The following is a 25267-nucleotide window of genomic DNA, read 5'->3' as shown; positions in this document are numbered from 1 at the left end:
TCCTAGTAAACCAAATATCAAGCTCGTTACAATCCTATTAAACCTTTGATGTTATTTCTTATTTTGGCAAAGTCCTTATCGATATTAATTGCATGAATCATAATTGAAGTTTTGCACATCTAAGCAGGTTAGATTAAACGTCTGACAATAAAAAATCACAAGGAAGATATTTGTCGATAACTCGAGTTCTATCTAGGACCAATCAAGCGCTACTCACAAAGATCACATTTAACTTGCATGGAGACTCGGTAGCAAACATATTTCATTTGCTTTGGAAGACGGTCGTGCGTACGGTTTAAGAGTAGTATGTAGTGTTCTACCCTATACCACAACTTATGTGTTTGAATATTTCCAGTGCCTGATAATATGGCTAGTGGTTTCATGAACACTATTTTGTTGTTAGCTGGAATTGCACTGTTTTCAAAATTACCTTTGGTCAACACGGACTGCCAAGGAGGTGTGGGCTCTTGTGAGTTTTACTCCTGGAATGATTGGTATTCTTGCAGCCAATCATGCGGTGGTGGAACAAAACGTCGGGATCGCAATTTGTGCTGCGATGGAATGGACATATCATATTCAGAGTGTTTTTTTGATTATTGTGGTCATGACCGGAGCATATGGTATGACTATGCCGATTGTAACACACATTGTTATAATGGAGGGTATTATGATTCACTGACCCGATGCGTTTGTCCAGACATCTATTACGATCCATGTTGCTTGTCAGGTAATCAGATTATTTGTTTCAACATAGTTTTAAAAATATGTCAAGTCTATAATATTTGTTATATTCAAGTCTAGTTCTTGTTTTGCAGATTGTCTATTTACCGCACGCCATACTACATAACAGTTTCCTTTTGAAAAGGTGGATGAAACATGATATTCATTTAAATTCAATATTTGGTACTCAATTATGTAATATACTATTAAGGGTTTGTTTCTTAAAACGTATTGTCAGGCTATTGATGTGAGTACGATTTATGATGAAATTCAAGGTCGAGATAAAATATGTTTAAATTTTCACTTTGAGTGTAAAGTCACACTCTCGGCTTTTGTCAGTATATTGAAGGGTTCGTCGGTTTTTGTGAGTAACAAATAGTTTTTTAGATATAAGCATATCACAAACTGAATTTATGTTGGCTTTTAAATGGTTTTGGAAACAATGTGTTATATAATTTGTGTACATATATAGTATCCATTTATGACGTTATGTTATTGTTTCATGATTAAGTGATATTGTGATTGCCCTTTGAGGTTCTTGTAAGCAATTCATGAATTAATTTAATGATAGCTTGATCGTATGCCCAATACTGCTGTGATATATAAATTACGCTTAATATGTTGAAATCTTACATCGCCCCTGATGATACTAGTTATATTATCTCTTCACCACTTTGTTTTATATTGAGTTGAATTGATCAAGCTGGTGATATATGTAAAATTAACTGATCGCCTCTTTTATATCATGTTAAGGGTACCTCTTAAGCAAATCCCTGTACCCTATTGCGTAACGAAGGTCGACCAAGGATCATATAATATCACAGCTTATTTATGAAATATTTCGATCAATTGGCTGTTCTTGCTTGCGATTTGGCGTTTATTTCATATCAAAGCTTGGGTTAGGGCATGACTTTTTTAAACTTCCTAGTTAAAATTTTGTAAACCAATTGTAACACTATCACAATTGGTTTCATTGGCACTATTGTATTATTATCAAATGTCTGTATAAAACAATTGTTCCATTTTAGCATGCCATTGTTATAAAGTATTGATTAAGCTACTCCAAATTGATTCTTACTTTAAAAAACACATTAAATATTCTATTACATTGACAAATCGGGTTGAATAATACAAAATCTACATATGATTTTCTTTAGTCCTTTGTTTGTCTTTCAGCCGGTTTATAAGAGCACATTTAATATTCTATTATAACTGGGTTGGAATAAAACAAAGTAATCTACATATGATTCTCTTTAGTCATTTGTTTGTCTTTCACCCGGTTTGTAAGAGACGGACAATAATGATACACGATACATATGATTTGTTATCCTTAATCTGACATTTTGACAGTAATTTAAACGTTCAAAACGTTTCAAAGTCTTTTCCTTATTTTACAACAAAATGTGCGCATATTAAGCATTAGCATGATTAACCTGACAGTTTGAAAAACTATATTAATTTCAAAAAAATTCTATCGTCATTGCTCCTCAGTATGTTCGCGGAGAACGATATTTATACCAGAATGTGTACATATTATCATGTTTTATATAACAATACTTTACGTTTACTCAAAAAAGCTATTTTGCTGCTTTGCTCAGCATCTTCGTGCTTACAGGTCAGGTTTTGAATAGCTGTTTTGCTGAGCATTGTGGTGCGTGCATGTTTCAAAAAGCTGTTTTGCTGCTTTGCGCATCATTGTCGTGCTGCATGCAAGTTTCCAATTATCTTTTTTACTGAGAAACTTCGAGCGTGCAGGTTTCCAATAGCTGTTATGCTGTTTTGCTGAGCAGCTTCGTGCATGCAGATTCGTAATTTCATTTCTAATATTTAGTTTTGATAACACCTGAATCATGTGCCTAGTGTTATGTTTTTCATTATTCACCGAAATCAAATTAATCATATTATAGTATATTTGTATTTATATTATAGTATATTAATCATCTTATAGTATATTTTCTAAATGAATTGTGATACTTGGAAATAGCATGTTTCTATTATATTGTACGTTTGACCTATCAATGAATATTTTTATGTATATTTCAAAATAAAATTATCTCTTACTTGCTTTTTATGAACTACTCATGTAAAGCAGAGAAGTTGTTTGTGTATATTACGTTCATCAAATAAAAAAGTGTCTTAATCAATAATTTATTAAATAACTTACATTTCATTGTTTGGGATGAAAAAAGTACTCGATTGTTTTTCCTAGTCCATTTACGTATTTATGCTATAACACGTATAAGGAGGGTTATTTTTAAGTACCTTAAAACGTAGAACTTTTATTACATTTACAAGGTTATATCGTAAGTCGATACACGGTTATGTCTTTAATTGAAAAAGTGTTACTGCTCTTGTTTAAGTTTAAAAACGAACTGCGTTTTGAAGCGTTTTAGCAAAGTTAAATAGGAATAGAAGATCCACTTCTTGAAATGTTACTGGATTATATAGGGGCAGTCTGGCTCAGATCATGGATTTGTCGTTAGAGGATTGAACATCTATGGACGTGCGCCCCTCTCAATAACACTAGCAGGATATTTGCTCTTAACATGGTATTGGGGAAAAGGCATCAGAGCATTTTGGGCTAATATTAATATTCAATGGTGCATTCAGTGTTTTCTACGCAAATATTTTACATTTGCAAACATTTCCCTCCATTGATCCACTATTTGCTTTTTGCATTTCGATGATATTTCAACAATCATGTTTTGTGTAATATCATATAAAATCTGATTACTAGCTTAGCAAATGTCTATGACTCGATTGCCAATTGTTGATCTAAATATTTTATGAATTACTATTTGTTGTCCAATCGGACAATTTAAATACAAGTGTTTTAAGATCATGGTGACCACAACTATAATTGTTATATCGATTTTTATATCGAATACTCTGCTTATCTATAAATGATATTAGTCTCAACAAAATGGTATTTACATTTATGTAGGTCTTTGTGTTTGTATAGCTAATTTTCGTAGTATTAGTTATAAAATACAAATTGCATGTATGTATTTAATATGGGAACACCTCAAATGTATTTAAGGACACCAGTTTAGTCAAGTTTTCAAATATATATCTGCATAAAGACAATTTTTAACAATTGTTTTATTTGCATGTTAGTATTTACTGTATGTGACCCATAGGCCTACAGGGCCATCTTATGCATTTAGTCTGATGCTCTTTAGTTCAACTCGGGTCAGACATGAAGGTCTAGTGTTTTAATGTGATTGATAGTTGTGAAGTTGGTTGATTAAAGACCTAGATAAGCTAGCTAGGGTATAGTGTTGTAATTATTAGAGCTGACCCTCCAATTCTATGTTAACTTTGCAAAATCATAAGACCTATCGAACTGGATATGTTACCTTTATTTGGTCCCGTGTCGCTCCAAATCCTTCTATCATGTTCGAAATACGCCATTGACCGGCCGAACGCTCTTATCTTTAAATATGTCCAAACTTACATATGCCAGTCTAACGGATTCTGAGCTTGTCAAAGTAACTAGGAACATACCTCTTGGATTTTGACCCGTCACACGTCTTTCCCTCGTCTCTATTTTCTCTCCATTTTACCAACCTTTCTTACATCCACTTTCATTAAACCCTTTTAAATTATTTTTGATATGCATTGAATTAAGTGATATATAATGCATTATTATTTTTGTTTACACAAACCATAATACATTTAAAGCAGCTTAAATGAATGCCAGAAGCGAGACATAGTATAAGCTGAACGCTTTATTCTCAATTCTTTCCACATACTATTATGCATTTTTGAATGGTTTATTTTTTAATAAGTCTATTCATTGCAATTGCTTGCTCACGCATAATGTATGAATATTCTCACGTTTTCATTTTTTAAAAATAAATTATATTCAAAGCAAGCATTTGGTGATTTTATTTCAATTTTAGTGCATTTGATTTGAGTAATTATTCGGTTCTTGATAATTGAATTAGTGTATAATACGTTAACCAATAGCCACGAACGCACAATGTCCGTTTTTTAACAAGCAAAAAACAAAGCTGCTATAATATATAAAGCCATACGAGAGTATAAAATCAGACGGGTAATAATTGGTTCGAACATTCTTTCTCACGGGAATAAATACAATATGTGCTCTTAATGACGTATTGAGATTTAGAGTCTTCGCCTTCTACCCACATACAGCTTGGGCTACTTTTAGTTTAAGTTGATGCCTTCAGCTGTATTCAACACACATCTGTAAACGTTTTGGAATTAACATTTTATCAGGACTCGGTCATTTTTGCATTTCTTAAAGTAAATGCATAACCTACAACAAATCCCATATGCATATTTACTAGATACTACTTTCCGTTTGCAACTTGCCGATGACTTTTCCAAGTTATTGCTGCTGTTCCTGGCAATATTATGTAGAATATACTTCATTGCGATTGTGATGAACATTTGGCGACTCAAACTCCTTCTGCTGTTATTGTTTTATATTCGTTATGAATGTTGACATTTTGAAGAACTGTTGAAAGGTCCATCAACTTGTACGTTCATGTGAGATGTGCACAAGCTGTACATATGAATATACACAAACCAATTAATCCCATAAATGATAATTAATATTTAAATACTATTGTATATTTTGTACAACTTTTAAGTGGTGATGTTTTCTTTGCTATAAAGAACCAATTTAGTTATCTCTTTTTGTAGTTGTTTTTTTCACTGATCCTTAGAAAAATGATTTAGTGAAACACAAAAAACAAACCTGAACATGACTTGCATTTAACATTAATTTCAAATAATAGGGAAGTCTTCTTACCTCCATTAAGAACATCTTAACAATAACTTGTTATTTCAACTTAAACGTATATGTATTTCTATTCACATTTTAATATTGAGTCGACATACAATAGAGTTCTCTCTGAAATAGAATAAATTGTGAATATGAATAAAATGCATTACAGACGGTAGGTTATTCATTGCATTGTATAATAATTAATTTATTGAATTTGAATAGTGAAAGCCATTTGTTGTTCATAATAGTTTTAAAATAGCGCATTGAAAACAGATATCAAAATAAGCCACATGCATCAAGCCTGCCACTAATGGTATTTACTTGAACACTTGAAATTATCTTTCTAAACAAAACAGCCTTTTATATTGTGCAGCTGTGTATTGAGATTGATATCCGCTTTGTCAAAAAACTATTTTTTTAGGCGTGAAATGAATAAAAAATGTAATGGCTGTCTAATTCGCCTTGCAATCGATTAAACTTTTTAGAGGTTAATACACGGCGTAGCCGGGCCGTTGAGTGATAGTTGGCCCGAGTGACTCATAATGAGCCGAGACATAGTTTTAATACATATGCCTCTTTAATACATATGTTTGTTTTTTCTTATTTTTTCTAGTTTAATTTTTGCTTTTAAAAGTTTACCTGCAATCGAGTTGTGCATTCTCATTTGGTTCTCGCTTGACTACGATGAGTTAACTCACTCTCAAATTAAATTTACTTTTATTATTTAGTTTTTGAGAGTGAGCCAAACAGGCAAACAACATTTTGTTGTCACTTTTATGTTCCCATTCCAATGTTAATTTATCACTTTGAATATTCCACAACACGTCTATCCGAATCTTTCTGTACGAATCACTGACATCTGTCTGTTCATGTCCTGAATAACTGAATTCAATTCAATAAACATGATAACTTAGCAAGTAGATCGACTGTTTGTACTTAAATAAACCAAAACCTCGTATTAATGCTGTCAACATGTATGAACAGTTGCTGTTTTTCAAGTATATTCACTTTTGCCACTTCCTTTGTTTTGTCTTTTGAATGACGACACAGAATAAATAACGCCGCCCTAACGGTCTACACTGGTTATAAAACACTAGCATAACTTCCGAAACTGCGTTCGCGTTTGCCTCCCTTAGGATTTTAATAATACATATGTTCAAGCAGATCAATAAAAGTTCATTTATCTAGTCAAGACATTATTTTGCAGTCGCCAAAATTGATATTAAGGCGAAAATTTAATTCATGTGCGAACGTTCTACGGGCTGCAAACTTATAATCGAAAATCGAACCGGGCCGCAAAACTGATAATCGCTGAGTCATGCAAATACTCGCGAAATCCCTGTACAAATGTGTTACTATATATAGTAACATATGTTTTAACCTATTGTTTGCAAGGGTTTAAAAAGAAAGGTGTATGTATAGGTTAATAATGTATTGCGTCGGCCGATCGGAAAGTACAAACAATCGGGGGATGCGTTGAACATGATGTTGTGTTTTATGGCTATATTGTACATGATTGTTTGTACTGGACCTAAATATGTACAAACCGCTTCTAGTTTGCCTGTTTGTCAATGGGTATCATGGTAACCGTGGTCTGATTGGTCCAATATTTGTTGCATTGGTTCGCTTTTAATGCGCTGCAGCTTTTGTTCCGAATATAGTTTGGCACATGACATAGCCGCCAGTTTAAGTGACAGTGATATCGATACGAACGACCGATCAGGGTATCACGAGTACGGTGAATGCAACACTTGGTGCTATTATGGACCTGTTTTAGTAGATGAGTACATTTGTCAACATCTATATCATAGATTTTGTTGCGACTCAGGTATTTAATGTCAAAAGAGGTTTGTGCTGTTTTTATTGCATTTCGTCGACTATCAATAACTGTTACGTTTGTGCATGGTTACACTATTTTGTAAGTTTTATAAGCTCAAACATAATTACGTCTACAAATATTGTTGTCGTTTTGTTTACTGCCTTATGTACTTATAATGGAAAGATGCTCTGAAACCAAAATCTTTCAAATTGTTTTGTTCATTAATAAATAAATAGTTCAATGATAACTGATATATCCGCCTTTGTAAGAGATTATTATGATGAATCATTGCTTGTTACAGTTGCTCTATACAAATAAAAGGTCTTTAGTCATTTGGAAACCAATCGGGTATAGAAAATAATCACCCTGTTATTTAAGGGAATATAACTTGTTACACAATGGAATTCAGGAAATGATTGATGCGATGTCGATTTCCAAATGAATACGACACAAACTCTGAACAGCAACATATACATCTACAGTGATGTCGTTGACATTTGAAGAGCATTTTTATTAACAAAGAAAGAATGTTTCCTCTAATAAATTCTCTATGAGACAATGAGTATTACTTTAAAAAGCAACAATATAGTTTTGCACAACAGAATATTATCAGTTTTAATGCATTATTATGGTAAATACATTTGTGTTTAACGATCAAATCATAAACAGATTTTGATTCGCGTACGGATAAATAAAAAGCGATATATTGGCGTTTTTTTACATGAGTTATGTCCATGTATTAATTAAAATGGCTAATATTTGTAAACAAATTATATGTTTTTTGTTTATTTGACAATTGAAGTGAAATGAGTTAAAGATAATAATGCATTAAAATAAAGACGATTCTTTTGTGCAGCTTTCAAGTGTTTAACTTTATTGTCCCCCGGTAAACTCAAAATGAAATGCTCATTATCAGAGAGAATATACAAGTGCTACAAATAATATCAAAATGATATGATTTTTCAAATTGCTTGATTAATTTATGCATTGCCTTTGATAATCATATACGTTTCAACCATATTTCAGATAAAAAAAACTCTAAAACTATACTACACTACTTTCATCACGACAACGCCCGTCCGCATACGGCAAGAATCTCAATGGTCTTCTTACGTACAAATAACATTAATACTCTAGAATAGCCCCAAAAATTACCGGATCTAGACCATATTGAACATGTTTGAGATGAATGGGGACGTCGTTGACGACGACGTTACCCAGTCCAACTGACACGTACTAAGCTTGTCAACGCATTGAGAGAGGAATGGGCTCTTGTTCCGCGGGCAAGTGGTGCGACGTTTGTGTCAATCAATGCCGTCCTGTCCGGAGTTAGGAGCTGGGCATACTCATTATTAAAGTCCATGCAAAAACTTGACCCCTTCTCCGTTCCGACGTCTTTTATCAATCAGCGTTGCTGTATAACCGAATTGAATAAATTAGGTATGTACTCGTTGGTATTATTTCGTTTCTATGAAATCGGAATAATTAAAATATTCAACTTACAAAGTTTCAGTTTTCACTTTGTACTAAGGTGAGGCGTTTCTTTTGTCCTCGAGTTTAAGAATGCTTTATTGTGAATGACAGCATATGTCAAAATTTCCTTGGTGTTGCTAAGCTGACTCACAGGCAAGCATCGATGACCTGATTGACGGCAGACGATTAAATGCTTTCTCGCTTTGTTGCAGGCAAATTATACGGTTAAAAACGGGGGCGGGGAACTAAACTTATTGTGGCATTACAAACGAACAGATAAAGACAAAAATAATAGTTTTGCAGACATAATTCAATTGAAGTTGAATATGAATAATACCACTACAAGGGACAATGCCAGTATACACTTTTCTGACAACACGAGACATAAAACATACAAAATAGCACACACATGTTTGGGTCACCGCTTTTGAATTGTCAGCGAAACAGAGGGTCACTGAAGCTCTAAGCATTTGTTTTCGAGTACTCAACGCTTAACACCTGTTCCAGTATACATCAACAATGTGTGTGTAGGATCACAGGAAATCTAAGCAATACGTCGAAAACATAAACCGCACATGATACGTTGTCTATTAATATATAGTGGTATAAATCACAATGGTATTCATGGAGGGATTAAAACAAACATTTATTTAGCATAGCAACATCTAAACATATAATCCCAGTCGGAGCCAGGTGAAAAATGAGCTAGAATAAGAAAGATGCAAATAATACAAAATGATAAAATAACTTCAAGTTCTGAGTTACCAGATACAAACGTAATATCACCTACAACAAATATATACACACTTGATAATAACTCCAACTCCTACAATATATATGCAAAAAGCTACAGAAACATGCTCAGCAGCAAAAAGTTTAAACATAAACCCGGTTTAGTGGCAATGGGCAACGCCAAAGACATAGAACACAAATTCACAAACAAGTAACATAGAACAGCACACAACTCTACAAACAGCACAGTGCATAAATACTATATATATATTGGTATGTTTATCAAGAATTGTTAGGTACCGCCTTGGAACGGTCAGTAAAATGTAAATTTACAAACCAGACATTCAAAGACCTGGAAAGAAAATGTTATTAAAAATGGCAATCAATTAGAGGAATGACTCACACATATTTAGAAATGTTATTACATATATATATATATATATATATATATAGGGGTTAATGTTTTCTAAATCAATACTGCAGTTTTATTATCTACACATTAATACAAGAATCAATACATTTGAATTAATTATAAGAAGCCACACATGAAACGTTCATCATCTGCCATTAATTTTTCACATCTTTTTGGTTTAGAAGACGGCTGTAAGTTAACAATAGGGTAGCATAATTCAATTCGAATGCTGGTCATCTATATTGCTATATTTCAATAGCCCGTTAACTCGTCATTCTCAAAGGCATGTAATATCCATGTGGACATGGGTTGTTTATAGTATACTCCATGTACAACTTTATTACAACAATACCAAAGCGCGATGATTCGCCAAGAAGCACCGCCGTATAAACATGCTTTGGTCCTTTGTGTGCACGATGATAACGTTTAGACGAGTACGTGCTGCAGTGTAATACATGCTACGCTTTACTGTACGTAAACTTATACTGACTCTAGAAGAGCGCACTCGATTTTATCCACGATGATCCCGCCAAGAAGCGCCGCAGTATAAAGCATCCAACGCTCAACTGTATGCGTGATGATCACGACTAAACGAGCGTACGTGCTGCAATGTAAAGCCTGCTACGCTACTGTATGCATGACATTCACGAATAGACCAGCGCACTTTAGTGCTGCAGTGTAAAACATACTACGCTATACTGTATGCGTGATGAGCATGACTTAACCAGCGTACATGATGTAATATAAAGTATGCTTCACTCAACTGAATGCTTGATGATCACGACTAGACGAGCGTACGTAATGCAGTGTAACGCATGCTACGCTGAACTTTATGCTTGATCATCACGATTACACGAGCGTAAGTGCTGCAATGTAAAGCACGCTACGCTGCACTATATGTATAATCACGAGCGTACGTGCTGCAATGTAAAGCATGCTACGCTAAACTGAATGCAAAATCACGAGCGTACGGACTGCAATGTAAAGCATGATACGCTACACTGTATGCATAATCACGAGCGTACGTGCTGCAGTGTAAAACATGCTATGCTATACTACGCTATACTGTATGCATGACGAGCATTCTTAACCAGCGTACATGATGTAATATAAATTATGCTTCGCTCAACTTGATGATCACGACTACACGAGCATACGTGATGCAGTGTAACACATGCTACGCTGAACTTAATGCTTGATCATCACGACTACACGAGCGTACGTGCTGCAATGTAAAGCATGCTACGCTTCACTGTATGCATAATCACGAGCGTACGTGCTGCAATGTAAAGCATGCTACGCTTCACTGTATGCATAATCATCATGAATAGACGAGTGTACGTGCTGCAATGTAAAGCATGCTACGCTACACTGTATGCATAATCATCATGACTAGACGAGCGTACGTGCTGAAATGTATGAAAGAATACCAGTTCAGTGTAAAACATGCTACGCTCTATTTTAGGCTCGCTAATCGCGTCTAGAAGAATATATTAAGTATTTGCCATGGCGGAGAGTGTAAGATAGGTTCATCCCAACCCAAGCGTAAGGTTTTTTTCGGAAATGGGGATTACCAAGTTTCCGCAGAACAACCTGTGCAAGGGTTGGGGTGAACTTATCTTACGGGTTCTTGTTTTATCTTTGCCCGCGCTCTTCACATGTATGTAAATAAAATGTAACCACCAGAAGTAAAGGCGATGAACTTGAATATTTGTGCTAAAATACTATTGAATTGAATTGAATTGAATTGTACTCTAGAAAAACCTCTTCTTATACCTTCCTAGACAAATGTACTATTCCCCTATCTTTCAAGCGATCACATCTACAGCGTTACTTAAAAATGGAATGCTATTATCATTCTGTATGCAAAGGAACTCAAGCATATGCCAAGTTCTCACACCAAGGTACTGAGCAGTTCCTACACCCAGTATATAAGGCATTGGCTAGTAGGGTGCTATAGTGCCAAAAGTGTTACAGTCACGTTTATTCCAGCTTGTACCTAGTTTAAATGCATCAGATAATAGTATAGTATATTGCGAACAGTGTGAGAGTCACGTCAATTTCAACTATTGTGCACCATTTTTAATGCATTAGTTAAGTATCAACAGTGTGAAACAAGTCCGCCCCAGCTTGTACATAATTAATATGCATTGGCTAGATGTATAGTACAATACTGTGTCAAAAGTGTAGGTAAATATTTGTATTGGCCTTAGGGATCATTTAAAATTTATCTAAATGAAACTTGGAAAGAAACTACGGCTTAAGCCGGTAGAATGAGACGTTTAACAGTGTATTTGTTCAATTAGCGGTGGCAATTTATCTGATACTGCTATAATTGGTGTTTGCATTTTTGTGGGCGAATGGCAATCGAGGTTTTTTTCACTTATTTTAAGTAGATTGATTCTGACAAATGCTCAACAAAATAGTTTTCTAGAGTAAATTTTAGTAAGTCTTTTTTTGCCACCAATATTTATATGAACAAGTTATTTGTTAAATTAAAGTCAGTAGAAACGGGAAGCTTTTACTATGTGTTTGTTTATGTGGACCGATGATTATCGAGGATATTCAATGATTCTGTTTATTAATTTTACGTAGAACGATTTTCGCAAATGCACCGAATAATACCAAATAAGGCCGAGGTACATCTGTGGATTGCCATAACTGAGCCTTATGCATATACTTAAAGTATTCCGCCTGCTAGAAGATGTGTATAATCCAGTGTGTTAGATCTGTCTCTTTATGGGCAACGTTTTTAGGATATTAAATTATTTTGTAAATGTGTAATCAAATGACATATGTTATTCAATTCAGTATAAATAGTGTCGCAAGTAACTTTAGATTGCTTTTGATTAGCTGAGTTTGAACAAATTACAGGCGTAGGCGTTTTGTTGCATTTATTCGGCACACATTTGTAAAGTATACCAGATAAATGAAATGATATGACAGAATACGTATGTACAAAAGTACACTTGATAATTGCATTTACCTTTTTTGACCATCCTGTTAACAAGAGGATACATGTTAATTGTACTCATACTAATGCAGTCCATTCACACTGAGACTCGTAAAAACAGCCTTCAAACTAAAGATAAAACGTGACTATGTTCTGACAATTATAGTCCTGGTCAATTATGCGAGATGTTTTTGAAATTGTAATTTGCCGCCTTGTAAAATATATTGGTGTTCATTCTGTTCGTCTTTCTTATCAACGCAAAACACTGGTTAATGTCGATCGAGGATATTTCAGTATGTAGGTAAGTAGGCGACCCTTAATCATGGCACGTCTGGGTTTTTTTGTCAAGTTATGTGGTCCATCATGTCAATACCAATTTGTCTGACTGATAAACAATGATCTTACAGAATTCGTTCAGTTCAATGAGATACTTCGTATTAGTATTTAAAATACACATGCTTTCTAACGTGTTCTTAACTGCAATGATAAATAAGTAATGAAAACGACAAACTAATATTGATTGACCAGGATCAAGTGGGAAGAAACATTTAAACAATTCCCGAACAGTGGAAAGAAATGATTAACGCATACCTTAAAATGAACAAAATTAATATTGTTATTAAATGTAAGAGTCTGAGTTGCGGGAAGTGTTTGCTGGGTTTCTTTGTTTTTTTGTAAATTTGCATAAAGCATAAGAGGTTTTGTTTGCGGAAAGGGCTTCAAGGAAGTAACGCCAGCAAAGTTTATTAAATGGTTTACGCATACATTGGGTAAATGTAAATTGTATGTGTTGTCCAGTACGTGTCTTGTTTATGTGTAAATAAATAAATTAGAATATGCGAAGCTTGCAATTTGCAAAACCTTTTTGGCACCTTTCAGCCGTGAATCCATTTGGTAATAACTTTTTTAACTAGCATGCCCAATCGATGTACGTTTATTTCAAATTAATGGGAAATATGAAACATTAAGTACCAATAAAATGCAGAAATAGACTTTTAATTCATTTTAATTATTCATTATCGAATTTCGTATTTAAATAAGAGTACTGCTTTTGTTCAGCAGTCCATTCATTATATCTTTCATTTATACAATTTAGAATGTGAATACCTTATTGTACATTTGGAAGGTTTTCATAGAAGGTTTTAAGCTGTCACGCCATCACCTTATATTAATATGTTTGTACCATTCAAAAGCAATTATATACCATAATAAACAAATAATACACACGTCTTTATTTTACTGCTGATCGTTTCTTCCTGTTCGATAACTAACCCCCCCCCCCCCGATAAATCACTATCGTGTTCGAACAAAGAACAGCGATTCAGCAGTGTGCTACTACTTTAATTACATTTATATGGGTTAATATTTGAAGAGGTATAGGATAACTTTACATTGTTATACAAGTACGCAATTTAGACTGGAATTTCGTTTATAAAACTCCATTGGTACTTCGCCCTTTTATATTACGAATTAAGTATCATATATTGCAGACAAACAAAGACTAGTTTGCGTTTACAAATGAATACACTACATGCATTCCTCCATTGTTATGACCTTTCTTATGTGTGTTCCTTTTCCTGATTCTTGACTGTTTTATGAGTTCACATGCGTACGACATTTTTAAAGGTGAGCTGTTAGGATCACCCTGTGTCTGGTTCATGTAGTCCCACGTTCGTTAAAAACAACTTTGCTTTAAATCAACATTTAGCAAGGAATTGGAAGATTCTGCACACTCTTTAATAGAAACCTCCTGCTGTCACAGAGATAACACGCACGCACGCACGCAGACGCACGCACGCTTACACGCACGCACGCTCACACGCAGACACCCACACGTAAGAGCGCTAACACGCACACACGCACGCACACGCACGCACACAAACACGCACGCACGCACACGCACGCACGCACGCATACGGACGCACACATACACACGCACACACACACACGCTCACACGCACGCACGTACACGCACGCACGCACACGCAAGCACGCTAACACGCACGCACGTGCGCAAATACACACTCACATGTATGTTATTCTACTAATTAACAAACATTAGAAATATTGTTAGCTTAGTCTTTTTAACCGATTTTTTTCAGAGCTTATAGTGAGTGGTTCGTATAAAACATTGAAAAGAGGTCCCTAATCAAGTTTGATAAAATTGTTACCAAGTGGTTAAAAAATGACACGCTCCAATGGGCAACATGTTTTATACAGTTGCTTCGCCCTAGGATCCACTTGTTATACATAATTAAAGAAGACTTTTGTTTTTTTTCTTTTCTCAACAACGTCCCAATTAAAAGCAAAGACTTACAACTGTGTTGCTTCAATGCGTTGTTCTTGGTAGATTGTTAACCATCCACGGATATGTTTAGCAACATCTTTGAAACTACACAACACATACTCAAACTACATGTAAAATGTAGTTGTTAAATGTAACCGCTGAATAAAAGCTTTATTATTTTGCTTATGTGGTGTTATTGTGTTTTAATTTAAACATGTATCCATACATTATAAAGTAGAGGAAAAAATAATCCCCCATATTTTTGATAAAATGAAAAATAATCAAAATAATTATTTATACAACGAACATGCACAATAAGGAAATTAAAACACACGAATAAACATTTTCGAATAAACAAGTGTCTCTTTTATGTAGACTTTTTTCTTACAGTCCAGACTCGCTTTGCCCATCTCAAATATCTGGATTTTTCTGTTGTGTCGAATTTTTCCTCGGCCTCGAATTTATTCCTTCTGTTTCTAGTCAAATCAATTCCGCTTAATGTCGATTTTTGTCCCTATATCGAAGTCGTATTTCAGTATCTGTTGTCGAATTTTACACGTTTTCTGTGTTCTTTATGTCGAACTGCAATTCGAGCTGAAGGTGCGTAAATTTCATGACGGTTTGCAAATAACACGTACAACAATTATTTTCACATTTCTGCTAACCAAAAATACATAAGCGATAAGTTATCAAATTAAAAAAAAAAATGTTTTTTTTTCTGAGCCTGAGTTTCAAACTCAGATTCAGGACATTAGTGAATAGGGGCCCAGAACCTGTACTGCTCTTTTTTGGCTTCTTGGTGCCGTCTTAATAATGTTTCGTTCTGGTTTATTTGATGTGGTCTTGATAAGAATGTGAATGCAGATATAACTTTGCCTTCAAATGTTTTTTTTTTAATTTCAATTTCAATTAACTTGAAAAATAAGAACGTTACCATGATGTGAAACTTTGAAATAACAGACCTTTTATTACCTATGTATTTTTAGAGAGGGAAAGTAGAATTTTGTGCTATCGTCAACGTACTATTTTGATGTATTTCATTTATCTTACCTTATATTTTTACTTATTATTCTAACTTTACCTTTAATTTTATAGTTTTAGGAAATGTTTGATTGATCTTAATATACTTAAAATAACCCTGACAACGTCTCAGCTGTTGATGAGGGAACACCGTCACGGAGCGCAAGGTATGTTAACCAAGTTTCATCCTGTAGATCGGCTTTTAGTCTGTTCAGATGATGATCCAAAGCCCTGATAAGTGTAACATGTTGTTCCGGTATTCCCGATGGCATGCAGAAATTACATTTTGATTTTCGCAGTTTAGCATGAATGATGTTACACTTCTTTCTTTTCTATTGGTCAAATATATATTGCTCCGCGTTTTTGTTAATATTTTTACTGATTTTTTAACGTACTATTCTATTGTTACTGGCATGGAACTGTTTCCTATTAAACCCATTCACTAAGCGCGTTACTATGCTATAAACATTTTATTGCGTTGTTTTTATTTTGGTGAAACCCTTGTCGGTATCAATTCCATGAATCATAATAGAAGTTTTGCACTTTTAAGAAGGTTAAATAAAACGGCTGACAATCAATAAAACGAGGAAGACCTAGGTAGTACAAACATTTTCCCTTTTGTCATAACTTACAATTACGGACCAATCTGGTAGCCCCTTCTTACAAAGATCGCATTTAACTTGCATGGAGACTCGGTAATAAACACATTTCATTTTCTTTTGAAGATTGTCGTGCGTACGGTTTAAGAGTATTATGTAGTGCTCTAATTTCTACCCGCTCTACTATCTCTCCTTTAAAATGAAGATTTGAGTGGAAACGTTTAAGTATGCTTTAAAGATAATGTTTTGATTTCATATCTAACATGAACCGATTTCACTAACAATCTGATAAGATTTTGTTTAAGTATTTTTCCAAAATGAAAGACGTCTGCATAAATAAAAAATAGCATGCACTCATATCTTAATGATTTACCGTAAGTCATAATAAACGCAAACATAGCTAAGCATGCTAATGGTAGCATGAGCAGACCTTGACAAACATTATTCAAGATTAAAGACAAAACGAATACCAGAGAGGCAAAAAAGTTTCAATTTATGAGTTTGTCTGCATACCGGTGTATGCATGAATCTAAATTGATAATACCAATTACAAAAATCGATACCCTGATTTCGTTCCAATCTATGACTTCCTCCTTAGAAATGAACGACGCACATATAACGATGATGTTTTATGGGGTTTTTTATTTAAATAAATTTGCTTATTTCTTTATTGAAGCCTTCTTTGTCGTTAATGTTTGTAATTTCTTCTGTCTTCTGGTTAATATACTACCCTTTCTATCAAACTAAATGGTAAAATAGTTGTATCAAATAGTTTGCATTATTATACTTTATAATTTATTAACCGATGCTTTTGTCCTAATCACTTTATAGATTTTGACGGAAGAAAATGCTTGAAATTATTTTACTACTTATGTATCAGGTATTTGTTGGAAGCGTTGATACTGACAAATGTGATTCGGGCACCTATATAGGCTCTATGCCATAGCATAAATCCTATTATTGTGGAAGGTGATTTGTTGTTAACGGTATAACCGATCCATTGCTTTCTCAAGACGTGTGCTGTTGCAAGTAAGGTGATGAAGAACATACTGTATTGACCATGTTATACCTTTTGAAACGTAGTTTTCTGTAATATATTGTGTCATTCGTTCCGTTTCCTTTTAACCACCGGGTGAGCTACGTTATCAGTTTTTGTCATATATGATGTTGCTGATTTCTCTCTTTTTTGGGAGCGTTGCATATCCACCAAATCGCAAATAATCTGCATGACCCGCTGGGAATTATGATAACCACTCTGAGAATAGGGCGGCTTATTTGCGCGTTGACATTGGCAAAACATAACCAACAATTCGACTCATTTGTATTCCTGAAAATACATTTCGACATGGATATCAGGTACTTGTTTATAACATAAAAAATGTAATGCTTGCTACGAGTTAATTTACATGAATTTAAATAAATGAAACGGAAGAGAATCAGTGATTCGTACAAAACAAATTCGAATAAGATTTGTGTAATTGTCATGTTTACACTAATAGTGTAAGTGTTCATTGATGGGTAAAAATAAATTGCCACACCATATATTGTGTTTTTGTTTTCCAACTCAGCTTGCTCTCAAAAACAATTAATTTGAGAGTTAGTTTACTCATCGGCGGCCCGAGACATACGAGCAAATTACCATGCAACGGCCCGGCTCTAGTAGGAATATTTCTCTGATTAAAGATGTTTAAATATCAGAGCGACGAGTTTTAATCCAGACTTCGAAAATGTAAACAAAAAGCAGATATTTTTACATTAGACCCTCATTGTGGGCCTCTTTCAGTCATTGGCCAATTATTGAAGCCCAAACCCCATTGACAAACACTTCATTATCCATCATCTTATTGCTTCTTCCTGTTCTATATGTAAATGTCTAACGACATACTTGAGGAAAGGACGATCACTTAACATTGCGATAAATTTTAAATGATGTATATAGGGAACTATGGCTTTCTTGAATGTTATTTGAATAAGTATTAACCTTGTGTGCGTAAATTGAACGGCGTCTCTAAACTTTATCAATACAAGCGTTTGATTGTAATAACATTATAAATGGATTTTCAAATTTAATTGACGTTTTAATGTTGTGTTTATTAAAATTTGCTATTTCCGAAAATTAAAAACCTAAAGAAGATAACATTTTCTATTTAACCTTTTTGGTTTAAAATTAGTATCTTATAGGACGACGGCCTATTTGTCCTGTTTCACATAATTATAACTCTCGCTGAAATGGTTTGAGGTACTCCCCTCCTTTAATAGGAACGCGTGTCCGATCTAAAACGAATATTGTTACATTCAAACGGACCGCGATCGACTAATGGAAAGAAAAAAAACTTACGTAAGTGCACTGTCAGCGGTTTGAATCCCTAGTACATTGTATTTGCCTGTTTTGTCTTAAAAAAAGCAAGCTAAAGGCTGATGTACACTGTTAACCTCCGGTTTATAACTTCAAAGTTGTACAGCTAGAAAAAAGCATAAATTAGACAAAACGTTACTTGACACCTTCCATTGAGAAAGGATACAAAATAGTACCCAGCCTTTTCTGGTAAGCCAGTTTGCCGCATACCATTGTATTGATGGTTTGTCAGCTTTGGCTAACAGTGTACTTTCTGGGTAAGTTATCTCCTAAGATAAGAATGATAATGCAGATATCGCTTTGCTTTAAATTGTCTGAATAAACTTAATCAAAAATATTGTTAAGTTTACCATGATGTAAAACTGAAATCTATTTTATAATATTTTATAACAAATCATAGTTTCGTTTATTGTTATTTTTATATTGGAAAAGGGGAAAACTAAAATTTGTAGTTGCAAACATATATTGTTCACGAATTGTTCAATGTTTACCGGAAATAGTTTATAGTCCCAGACGTACATACAAAGATAAAGCTGATAACACCCAAACCAATGGTTCAAGCCCAACACATCGTGTAAATATAACAAATTCATCAAGCGCGTATCTGTGTTAATAGGCGTTTTGATGCAAATGTTTTTATTTAAAATGAAATGTTAAGTTCTGGACGACATCAATGCATTAATCCTTTGCATTAATTGAAGTTTGGCACTTTTTTAATGTTAAACGTCGTACGGTGTTGTTAATCAACACTACAATCAAGTTGTCTTCAATAACGGAAGGTTTATATTTGGTTTTGGGAATAGTCCAATAAAATTACCCCTTGTCATAATTTACAATCACGTTCTTATCTGTCGCTGTTAAAACTTAAAGCAATAGACAATGATAGCGCATATTCTGGTCTAAAAATGGTGAACCGAGATATGTTGGCATAATGTGGATTTGAGTCTCGGACATATTATAATAATTTTACACAAACGTTCAACGTGCGCAGCCGGCGTATCTCGTGCATTCCATGAGTCAACGGTCAAGTTTGTTCCCAATTGCTATTTGTTGGTATTTTGGCTTGACCGGGCTACCTTGTCTATGTATTGGGATATTATCGCAACAACAACAACAGAAACAATATCAACAACAACAAACACAACAACAACATCCTCAACAACATTAATAACAACAAGCAACAAAAGCAACAGCAACAACATAAACACTAACAACAACAATAGAAATGATCATAATACTAATAATAATACTAATACTTCTACCACTACCACTACTACTACCACTACTACTACTACTACTACTACTACTACTACTACTACTACTACTACTACTACTACTACTACTACTACTACTACTACTACTAATAATAATAATAATAATAATAACATTAAAAAGGGTTTCGTGCATGTTTATAATACAAGTTTCCTTACACATCTAAAAAAGATAAGCGATGCTTTTGCTGGACGGCCAGTATCCAAGAACAGTAAATTCAGATTTAATTGTAGGATTTTTGTGAAAGGATTGTGACATGCCAGATAAAAGATGATTTTTGCATGTGCATAAATTTAACTATAGAATATTTATACTGAAATATGTACATTGGCGGAAAGGGATTATATAAGTGCACAGAAGGAGTAACATCCCTCATTGTCCTGGCCAACCAGCAAATGTTAAAAATAATGAGACAGATTATGTGACAGGCTCCAGAAAACGGGTTATGAAAATTGTAGTAAATGTCTTTATATATATTTCACAACAAGCAATGGATTATATTACATCAAGCTATCAGACAATTATTAAAAATTTAAAGACACTTCCTTAAACGAATATGAATATTTGTGTGTGTTTGTATTTTGCTTGTTGTTGTTATGAATATTAAGTTTGATTATTTCTCATTTTGTAAAAGATGTTGCATGGCAGTATGTGGGCTTAACATCAATGGGTTATTTACTCTGGTGGCACAGCTTCGTGCTATCACATCTAGCGTCAAGTTCATTGATACAATTGTGTAAATTAAAAGTAATAAGTGACCCTGGCGTAAAAATCAGATAACAACCTCTAACAAATTGCAAGTTTTACTCAGTTGATTAACCTAGGACCATCTAGGCACACTTGCATCATTGATATTTCTTTTCTATTACTATTTTGCAATGAACAGCATAGAACTCATTTAGATGTCATCTTTCAATATGATTTGTGGTTTGTGTCAACATTTTCTTTGCCGTTATTTAAGAGCTTAAATTATTATTTCTTCGGCCCCAAATGACACAGCATAATAACAAGAGGTTTTCAATGACTCAAGTATTATGTTTGTTTTTGATAATGATAGCTAATATGATAAGTGGTTTTAGGTCTTATCAAGATTCATACGCACATGTTTATCTGGTAGGCGTTTCTTACAATGATAATCTTAATATTGCGTCGGGACTTGGTCGTAAAACTACTACATTAAATATTGAGATGGCAACGCATGCAGTAGACTAAGTATGTTGTCTATTACTTTGCATTCTCCAATACTATGTTCAGACGGTTCGGTGTTGCGCTGTGAATGTAGACCTTGGTAATCATGGTCGATGTGTTCAAGAACTTGTGGAGGTGGCTGGCAATGCTTGATACAAATAAGTCTCACAAAGGAAATAACTGTCTGTTTAAGTGACTGCGTAAGAATCCAAATGACCAGTCATGGTTCCATGGCCGCTGCCAATGCAACAATTCGGTTTTAGTGGCTGATTTGTTTGACCGTATGTGTGCTATAGTAAGTAATATGGTCATGATATAATGATCATAATCATCCATTTAATTCGCACTTTTGATGATTTCATTTTGATAGGCCGGTTTCACATTTCTTGTTTGATCACGATTGCCCGAATATTCTGTATATTATTTAATGTATTCCTATACTTTTTTGCAGTGTTTAGTATATGTTTCCAAGAAAACTTTATTACAGCGTAGATACAAATGTATGCACGCAAGTCCATAAAGGGTAACCTTTAAGGCATTTATCATAATTTAAAAGCCCGCCACCTTGATGGTTTGTTTACCTACAAATATGAATCGACATTTGCATTATCGCTTCCTGACATGAACATGAAAAAACCGTTACTATAGATCGATACGTTCCTTCCACTGTAGTTGATATCTCCGCGATATAAGTGAGTTTATATAAACAATATCTTACATTTGTTGATATTATAATCCGTAAAATTACGTCTTGACGGGATTAAATATGACTTATAATTGTCGTTCATTCGTTGTCCCTCTCTGTTTTCATACGAAATCTTGTGTCTCGCATTTCTTTTGCTATTTTGATTTCATTTATTTCATAAATGGTGCTTGAGTACAGTATTACTCGACGTTTCAAGCACTTTATATCTTTTGAGAAGATAAACTTTTTGCTACTGAGCTTCATTCTGTAGCTTTTCGCATACATAAGATAAACTATCAAATACAAAAGTACGGAAGTTATCGTGTGTGTTTTTCTTTGTGCACTTCACAATGACACATTATAACATAAATTAGACCCGTGTCTTTGCAACTGCTTTTGTTTGGTTTGAAAATCGTCACGAACCAGTCAAAATCCACATTTAAGGTAAAGTCCAAACAACATTTCCTAGTCTAACACATTCTAGGCATTGACTTGTCAAACTTATTTCCTTTCGTTTCTATATTCACTTTACCAACATGTCCTATGAACACGTACTTTCAACCCTTTAAATACTTTTCAGTATATACTCAATAAAGCGCGTTTCTTAATTTTGTTTACACAAACCACAATATTTCAAAATCAGTAAGAAAGAAGCGAGACATTGTAAACGGTCAATACATTCTTCTTATTTTAGCTTGCGTATAGATAACGTTCTTTATTCTAATTGCAGGTTAACTTCCTCTTCCTCTTTCATCGCCTGTATATATACAACTGAAGAAATGCCATTATGCTAGTGTATAAAGGTGGTCCCGGGTATGGATCAAAATAAAATGTTCAAATTAAAGTATATCTTTACTGTTTTATCATTTACATTAATATGTGTAAATACTGTCTCAGCTGGATGCCCTAATGGTAAAAGTAGTTGTGAATGGATTAACTGGAAACCTTGGAGTGAATGTTCTAGGACGTGTGGGGGTGGATACAGACATAGGTCGAGAGAACTTTGCTGTAAATCGTCGTGGTCCTATAATGAGTGCTTAAATAATTGTGGACTCGAAAATGACAACTATGACTCGGAAACTTGTAATGGCATATGCTATAATGGGGGTATATTCAGCTCTATTTGTTCTTGCACAGACGCTTTTTATGGGTCTTGTTGTCAAACAGGTAAATGATATAGTCAACATTAAACTATAGTTTGAATATATTTTCTAGCATACCAGAGAAGCATTTCTGGGGAATTTAGCCGTGCTGGAATACTCTATCTGACACCACATGCTTGATGAATCACGCGCGGTGACGCAATACGTTTATTTGTGTTTTTTTTAAACAATTATGATATTTCAATGGATGATTTCCATAAACATTAATATTACAATACTATAGCTTCAAAACAAAATACAAAAACCCATAAAAGACGTTATATTGATTAAACGTTAACGTACGCAGTGAATACAAATTACTGCGCGTCATGATGCCAGTAAGCTTGATCGCACGAGCAATTTTGGTGAAATAAACAAAACATCGTTCATCTATGCCATTTGTTTACATTAAAGTCATTAAGAATTGGAATTCAATGTCATTTTTAGTGGGGCATTCAAGATTGCATGAATGCCCCCGAAATGAATTTTAATCCTTATATTTACATGTTTTCTGCACTCTTATTTCAATACAGTTTTTCCTCAAAATCATTAAAAAGGGTTTCATTTTTTAAAACGAATTTGAACTCACGTCACTGTATCAATAAATTGAACAGCGAAGTACCGCCACTTTTAACCGCTTCACACAATGCAATTTTATCATTACGCAGAAATAGTTCTTTTATTTTTTCTCGTATTTTTATCTTTATTTTATCTTTTAAAACCGTTTAAAAGAAATCTGCCACCCAGCTTTCATTTCATGACAGCTTATGTAAAAAAAAGTGTTTTGCCATACTTTAGCTTTTACTAAAACTCGACAGGTCAATGGGAGCTCGCACAAGTGAAATAAAAAATAAAACAGAGTTAAATGAGTTTAGCTCCTTTATGTAAGTAAAACATTCATTTATTTTGATATTTTGCATTACCTAATTCATTTTCAAAGCATTCTAACTGTTTGTTTTTGTTTAGTTTGCTGCACAGTATGATTTTAAAAGTTTACCTCTACTCCAGTTGCATTCCTGTCACATTCAAGCTTCACGACGATGAGTAAACTTACAATCGAATTAAATATAGTTTTTGCGAGTAAGCCAAGTTGGAAAAAGCTAACAACACTGTGCTGCCAATTCGTTTTCCATCATTTTCTTTATTTGCTTAAAACATCCGCAAGTGTATCCGAATTTGTTCAGAACGAATCATGGATTTTATAATGCAGCTTCAAAACAGTGAAATCGTATCAAGTGGTGGAACAACATAATGTTCTAAATAAACAAATACCTAGTACTCTTGATGTCAAAATGTATGAACAGTGTACAAAATGTAAGATATACAAATGTGTCGCTTTGTTTATATCGTTTTCATTGTCAACGCTAAAAAAGCCGTCTTATAATAGTCATCACTTGTTATAGGATGTTAGCATACCAGGGTATGCCTTAACTGTGGTCGCGTTTATCTCCCTTTCAAACTTTAAAATCATATTGTTTGAATACATCATATATCATCAATAAATTGTAATTATGAAGTTAATACTGCACTCCGTCCATTTTGATTCAAAAGTGGAAATTGAATTAACATGCGAACGTTCCTTAATGCGCATGCGCTTTACTTTCATTTGCATAATAAGTAGGTCGCTCAAACTACTACGACGGTGATTTGTTGGGGGCATCATGCGAAAATGAACGTCACTTTATTTCTACGGAAAAGTACTATAAATATGTGTATATATATAGTACTGTAAATATTTGAAGATATGCTAGAAAAAATATTAATCGTGTGTGTCTGATCCGGATAGAAAAATCCGACCCTAGAATGCTGCTTAGCCGGTAACCCGGCAAGCCTCTATGTGTCTTTTGTTA

General features: G+C 34.1%; 1 pseudogene; it reads left to right on the top strand.

Moving 5' to 3' along the window:
- The first annotated feature begins 299 nt into the window (after positions 1 to 299).
- Positions 300 to 25267, top strand: part of LOC128223593 (uncharacterized) — a 39669-nt pseudogene continuing 14701 nt past the window's right edge.

Source organism: Mya arenaria, chromosome 17 (genome assembly GCF_026914265.1).
Source record: "Mya arenaria isolate MELC-2E11 chromosome 17, ASM2691426v1".
Taxonomy (NCBI): Eukaryota; Metazoa; Mollusca; class Bivalvia; order Myida; family Myidae; genus Mya; species Mya arenaria.
This window is presented reverse-complemented; position numbering and strand designations above follow the sequence as displayed.